The following is an 8,186-nucleotide window of genomic DNA, read 5'->3' as shown; positions in this document are numbered from 1 at the left end:
TTTGTTTGTTATAGTCTATGTATTTATAGATGTATTAATATCATTATAAACTTTGATTTGATATTTCTCGCCGTATTATCCCTAAATGTCACTCGCGCGTTGCGAGAAGGCAATATGCCAGCGAGATAAATGATCTCCACAATTTGAAATTCGCAACTGGAATCGCACGTAAGTAGGCTTAATCCCACGCAGCGCAAATGTCAAGTGCATTGCGCCCGTGTTAAATACTGAGTAGTTGACACCAAAGATCACAAAGCTCAAGTACCCGCTTTTAAGACATGCTGTACTCAAAATGTTTTTTAAAAAACAGTTACTTCTACTGTCTCATGGGTTCCATTTAATCTTCTACGGCGATATACCGAAGGGACGCGAAAATCATGCAAAAAAATGGAACTCAGTATGGAGTTTTAATTCTTTTTATACAATTCGGAGAACGCTCTTAAATATTTAATACAGGTTTACCTAATAGAGCAGTTATATTCTCAAGGTCATGCGATACAATCAAGCACTAAGATGAAAGACCTGCGTAATGCATAACGACGACTGAGACATGTCGTTTTGTGGCCACAAGGGGGCAGAATTGACCTTTGATAGAATTTGACCTTCTATTAGAAAATTTACAAATAACTATTACGTATTTATAACTGCCGAGTAAATACAGTACTTTATTAGGTTTGAACTCTATATCATATGGGGTATAAAGGTTAAAAATGATTGTTATTTTTATTTTTCAGCAGCGAAAAAGTGCTATAAATGTTATATTTGTAATAATCTATATAAAATAAATTTTCGTGAATGACGTAATAATAGTGTTCGTTATCAGAGATTAAAATATGACATATTTTAATTATGTAGACGACTAAATAAAGAATACCAAATGTCTTCAGGTGGTTGTCCGGTGGTTGAATTTGAGCCTCTGTGGTCCGACGCTGCTGTATGACGTGCCCTGCTAGTTAACTTCCTGCAGGGTCACCTCCCTCTTTGAGCCTGTTAATGCATTAAGAATTTGTCAGGCTGATATATACTCGTTGCTCGGTGCTACCCTTGCAGTTTCAGCTGAACGAAAATGACGTGTTTAGTGAAAGGTCTAGTTCGCATAGACGTATATATGTATAGATACGAATGCAGCTGCAATATTAACAGGCAGCTGAAAAGCTTGTTAAGAAGATATGAGTGCTTAGCATTTTCATTGGTGACGAAGTCTACTTGGTCTTTTTTTAGGCCTAAAAATGCTATTTGCCTTAGCATATTTGTAGCCTAGATTTGTATTTTCTGTCTTATCTCGTAGAATACTTTTCACAACGTTGACTAATTATAGAAAAAATGTGACACAGGTCTTGTCAAGTGGTGATTTCAATTACTAGGGTTACATTTTACATTTGCATTTTTCCATTTCATATTTAGCAGACGCTGGTGTCCAAATAGACGTACAAGTACAGCAAATGGTTAAGTAGTAACGGTTCGGTGTTGGATTTGTTTAGTGGTTGAGGAACATGATCTTGCATACAGGCATAGGTACGCATACAAAGGAAGTCCAGGCTGTCAGCGATACCGCTGGATACGTCGTGATTTGCGGAAAAATGAGGAGTTAGTACAATATGAGAAAGAATACATTTAGGGTCAAATTTCAGAATGCTGCTGATAAACAGTATCTATAAACATTTTCTAATTGAACTGACCGCCTCGAATGAACTTATCCAGAAAATTAACTCAGTATTTCGTATTTCAGCATTTCGAACTTTTTGGAAAATTACAAAGGTCTTTTGAAATAGATAATTACTAAGGGAATACCTAGAAAAATACAACAACAATTCTGACATTTTATATTTAAACAAATCTTGGTCATTAGCTATAAAAATACGCTTGATTAAAATTTCTTTTCCGCAATATCCATTTTTAAAATATATATATATATTTAAAAATATCTATTTAGTGTTGTATTGGAATTTGTTAATAATTTTCAGTGGATTCTCGTAAATTAGGCTAAATGAAGATTTTATATTACTTAGAGAGTTGGTTTTCCGTTCCCTAGTCATACTGCGTGATAATACTATACTGCTGTTTCGTTAGGGCCTCATGCATTATTGAACTAAGCTTCATATTTCCGTAAGACTGAAGACATTTCCAGTTTATTTACCTGCATGTGATTGTCTTTTACTGTTGGAATTTAATCATTTGCCCCTGTGTTGCTGACGTTAAGGTCACAAAGTATTTATCAGTTAAGGCTACATGTAACATCAGAACAAACTGGGACTCTTACGAAGTTATACAGCTTTATTCGTTTTAGTATTTGGACAGCTCTACACACAGAAACTGCCAATTTTGAATAAATCATACATATCATGATTATATTTCCAATTTAACGCAGTGGGAGTTTCCCAATCGAATTCCATATTAGAACATTTTACATTCATTGGTTTAATATCTTCATTTCTGATTCGGCATTGAAAGTGAAAAAGTAAGCCGTGTGAGTTTGTTTAAATTAGAGGCTACCGTTATTTGCCACCGATGACTTTTTAACATGAGAATTTTACGTCACAAACTGAAAATATCGTTTTCACTGCGACAAACGTATCGTAACTCCTAATTCCCCGTTACAGTGCTTTTACATAATATATATATATATATATATATATATATATATATATATATATATATATATGTGTGTGTGTGTGTGTGTGTGTGTGTTTATTTCGACGGAACAGATGGCATTCAAAAGTGAAATGAATTTTGGCAAGATACATTTAAATCAAGCTGAATTCATTCTACGAATGTGTCTGTCTTTGTATATAACTTTTTTTTTCCTGGAAAATGATATTATATATTATGAGAAATACACAAATACACAGACATATATAAATATCCGCATCAAAACCTTGGTGTAAATGCGCATAACATTCCCCCACACGTTTTAATAGTCGTAATAATAAAATCTAAAAAAAAATGTAAAGGCACCGCAATAAAGAGTACACGAAGGAATTCCATGTTAAATACACACACTTAAGCTGTTCTCTCGTCTCCATATAGGTTTATGCAAAACCAAACCCAGTTCGGACTAAATGATTACTGAAAGAGAGCAGCTTTTTAGAAAAATTATCCTGGGATAAGGTTAGAAATTAGGATTAAAGTTACGTAAACCACCCCAACGCTTCTTTTTTTATAAAGAATCCACGAACTGACTCATTTTTGCCATGGTTTTGTTCATCCCTCATATCTTGCTTTTAATTCTGCAAATGAAACATACTAGGCCCGCATTCCACACTGACGCATTGCCTATTTCTCATTTAAACCCATATGACATCAAAAAAACATCAAAAAAACATCAAAGTCCGCTGGGGCTCCTGCATTGTTTGGCTTCGCACATGAACTGTAGTCCATACAACACGCGGACCTTTATTATTTTCAGTTTATTTGGAAGCGCTCCATTAGTAGTGCACTCGATTGGTCACGCAGTGTCTGCATACGGCAGATACGACTTTAAAATAAATGTAACACTATACAAAATCGTAGGTTAAACCCAGTGCATAAATAATATGCTTTATATTTGCATGCGGGAAAAACAGGTGCATAAGATGCTTTTTGCCCCCTCTCTTGGCATTCACCGCGTGCCTTAATTGTATGGCCATTTAAATCAAGGTCCGCTGTGAACACGAAGAGAGTTGGGCGGTATTTTATGTATCCTTTACCGTACAGTTTTGCACGAAAAAGGGAAAACGTTACCAAACGATGCCTCGCACGTAATTGTGGAACGTGCTGGATTTTCTTTATCCGTGGTATCTCAAAATTTCTCCTATGTTGTAAAAATCACTGCGGAGGCAATGCGCATTTTACCTAAAAATAACAAACTGTTAGCTATTGAAGAAAATGACAGCGAACAGGAATAGATGGCATGCAATACTGTAAGTGCAGAAACAGCAGAAAGGTGACCGAATTTTACGTTACCTATATCGGTAGTCGTTGTAGCAGCTCGTTAGGACTATTTTCCTTTGCACGCTATGAAATACTGGATCTATGGCTATTGCACCAAGGCCTGACTGACAGAAATAATAAATAAATAAGATAACATAACATAAAATATGGCGTGCTGCAGTTAGTGCGTTTACTCAACTCCCAAGTGGTAGAAGCACTAGAGCCGGGCCCTTTTCGGCTTTGTCATCTCTCGCATACCTAAAAAAATGCTAATGACCTAGATTGCTCATGCAAAATGCAGCAGAGGTGGAGAGAAACTTTCAAAAAAAAAAAGAAAAAGACAAGCGTCCCCATTTTGTGGGGGTCGGTCGGGGCGTGTCAGGAGATGGGCGGATTTTTCAGGTGGTTTAACCCCTTGTGCTCATAGTGCGGCTGATTTGTTGCGAGAAATGTGATGCATCCTCTCTCCATAAACACAAACAGCCTTCGACGAAAAGATCCACACTAATCATCCGCAGTGGCGGCACCGAGGGTTAAATCACCTGAATTTCTTTGAGATGGCTTACACTGAAGGTCCTTGATAAACCTCAGCCGAATAATAAGTGAATTAAAAAAGAACAAATTAGCTAACACTAAGAGTCGAAATGAAATGCCAGCCTAATCCGTCTTGCAACTCGAGAATATGCAGAAGAAATTACGAAATTGTTTTGCATTTTTTTTTCATTTAGCGCGAGCTATGTAGCCCATTCATTAGCAAAGCATGCATCCCGTTAATATTGCGCAAAAAACATCTTCAGAGCCTGAATATCCATCCACTGAAGGAGAACCTGTCATACTGCCTTGATTTCATAAGAACACTGAAATGGAATCCCAATAAAAGAGCATTAATGGTGATAATAGAAAGTGGTCATTTCCATGCACATGAGCAGAAAAAATAAATAAATTACATTCATCTTTAAAAACCAAGTACACGGAAAAGAGCCAGACGTAGACGGTAATTCATATAAAGCGTCTTATGTAACCAGCCCGCTGAACAAAGACAGGGAGGGCATCCCGCTTTGTCGTGAAATGAGCCTCCTCTTTGTCTCCCATTTTCTGCCGTCCATCCACTTCTCTTAAAATTTACCGAGATGAAAAATAGTCGCATCTGCTCGTGCAAACTAAAGCAGTGATTTTGTTAAATCGCAACGGGACGGACCCAGCTCCCAGCCACCCCTCCTCGCAGAATCGCCCACCGCTGAAATACATCATACATACGAATATTTTGTAAAGGGGTGACAGAGAGGTCTTCGTTTAACCTATTTAACCTCGGGCAGGATTTCGCCATTCGCCGCGGCATCGTATGCATTTTCAAGTCATTAAGGGGAAAAACTACATTGCGTAAATTATATTAAGGTTGCGCAGTTTCGTGAAAAAGCAGACATTCATTATACGTAGCGCGTGAATACCCCATGTGTAATGGGTTTAAGTGACGATGACACCAAGTAGGCTGTGTGAATCGATATTAACATAAGATTTTACTATAACCTGCATATTTTAAAACTATCGTCATTTTTTTACAATTAAGTATTTTTATCCTCGCGTTGCGGTTTTCTCATTCACAATTCGATATTGAAACTCTGTTTGACTATTAACATTTTTCGACTGTAGGCCGTGTGTTTTAATCTAATTTGTAATGTTTATGGCTGTACAGCATTTTCTTGATTCTAGTGCTTTGTTACAGTGACGTTGGATGTCGATCTCGTCAACGAACGCATCGTAAAGACATTTTCCATCCAGTCCATTATATAAAAACAGCTTATCATGATATTCTTACTATGAAGTGAAACAGTATATCACCTCCATCTTCGACTTACAAAATAACTCATACAGCCGACCGAATTGGGCATATTTGCAATCATGGGGAATTCATCTCCTTATCGATGTAATTGGATTTTTGGTCATTTACCGAGTTTGTTATATTTTGTAATATTCCCTTTCAAAGCTGTCATTTGTCACGTTATGTATATGTTACGTACGTATAGAAATCACATGAACGGACGAGATATAGAGGTCGTTCGAGATGTGTATCTCTTCTTTCAAGACCAAGCTGTGTGCAAATTTCACGTTTTACTGATAAGGCTTGTTGGCAGATCCATAAGGCAAGGTCTTGAAATTCACTGGTTAGCTTATCTATATTAAAATACGGATTTTGAAGATTCGGTGATGATTAAGATGAATTGAGCAAAGCCATCTCTCTTAATTATGCAATTTGCGTTTGGAACACACATCGTGTTTGGTTAAGTTCTGTCCGTTGATACTAAAGGATATATGTTATAGCAACATTTATTGGTATTTTTGCATATGATGCTGGGTTCATATACTGTAGATATCAATACTGATTTCACATTTTAATTGGAAAAATGTTTTCCAATTTTTAAACTAACATTACGCCATAGTGGTCATTATTTTGTCTGAAAATACCCAATATTAAAACAAATATCAATATATTGATTAGTAGGCATACACTGTGGGCTTGAACAATGCATGTTTTAGTTTTGTGCTTGTATATGATTTAATATAATAGCAAATATACTCATTGTGACGTTGCATTCTAGTGTACTTTTATACATAGAAATTGATTCAAGATATACAGATTCTTGTTGTGACCTAGACATTTTCTTTTCAAGCACAAATTGGCATGTTGATTAACCGTCAAGCTTCCCCAGATCAGTAGAACAGAAATATTTATGTTCACATTTCCTGAAAGCGTAGGTCAAGAATGAGAAAGTATTGGCAACGCAGTAAATGATTTTTGTCCTCAGTGCTCAGCGTCAGCTGCTGTCAGGCACCACTGTGGACAGAGCTGACTGAGCTGATGAATTATGGGGAGTTACAAGGTCTCACTCAGGCATCCCCCCAATTTCTGCCTGTCCATCCATCCTGGAGCCTGTCCCAGACAGCACAGGGTACAAGGCAGGGGGACACCCAGGACGGGATGCCAGTCCATCACAGGAAACACATATACACACTCACACGCACACATTCACACGCACACATACTCACACGCACACATTCACACTCACACACACTCACACACATATGCAAGATACACATTGCCAGTGAAAGGTTTTTGCACATACTGAAATTTTCCACATTTGCCTCTTATTCATTTAACATTTAATAAATATACATTCAATATTCTTCGCTAACGAATACATTTACAGTATCTTCACCATTTGAGTACCTTTATTAGCAAGAAAACGTCATATCTTTGATTCATCAAAGTGACCTCCTCTAGCAGCAGAGAAAATTGGAGGGATTCTTACTAGAACGGACATTGCATACTGCTCTGTCTCATGGGATGAAACACTTAACTGGTGCATTTAAAGTTAAAGGACAGCCTAGAATTTAACTCTGCCATCACCACACATCCAGTTAATAGGATGTCAGACATGCACTGTTACACACTCTTTCCATGTTATAAAGGAAACTTGTTTTATTTGACTTATATAATAATTTATATTTGTTCATTCCTCTTTCCAATGCTTGACAAGAATAAAAAAATCTGCAGCTTATGGAATAAATGGACGTTTGACTGGTACTGTACAAGCAGACACTAAGGGCAAATTTACTGATGCCGAGTCACCTAACTGCATGTCTTAGAACTGCAGAAGGAAGCCCCAATGATATATGAAGAACAGGCGTCCTTCACCCCTCAGTGTTCAATAATGTCTTAGACAGGGGACAAACAATGAGACAGGACAGAATTAATGGTAGCGCTTTACATTAACTGCACCTTCATGGTGCCTTTATAATGCATTCATAGAACATTCGGTGCCCCTATGTAATGCATTTATAGAGCATTCATACTGTAAGAAGCATGTAAGTATACCTTAACATCTTAACCTTAATAGCCTTAATATACACTTAAAACAAACATTATAATCATTTAATCTGATAATGTTTGTTATTAAAGTGTATTTAAGCTGTTAAGGTATTTTAGGATGCTGACTATGAGTGTTCTACAAATGCATTATGAATGTATTACGACAATGCACTGAATGTTCTATTAATGCGTAATGAATGCTTTATGAAGGTGCAGTTAATGTAAATCGTAACCGAATTATTAAATAAAGATTTAATTCGCACACATGGATCTATATTAATAACCACAGTTCTAATAGGAAACCAGGCAAAACCAAAGAATCGGAAACACTGAAGGAAGACGAATATACAACCGGCAGACATGGAACTGAGGCCAGATTCAAACTCGCAGCCCTGGAGGTATGAGGCAG

This window comes from Brienomyrus brachyistius, chromosome 14 (genome assembly GCF_023856365.1).
Source record: "Brienomyrus brachyistius isolate T26 chromosome 14, BBRACH_0.4, whole genome shotgun sequence".
Lineage (NCBI taxonomy): Eukaryota > Metazoa > Chordata > Actinopteri > Osteoglossiformes > Mormyridae > Brienomyrus > Brienomyrus brachyistius.
Note: the sequence above shows the minus strand (reverse complement) of the source record.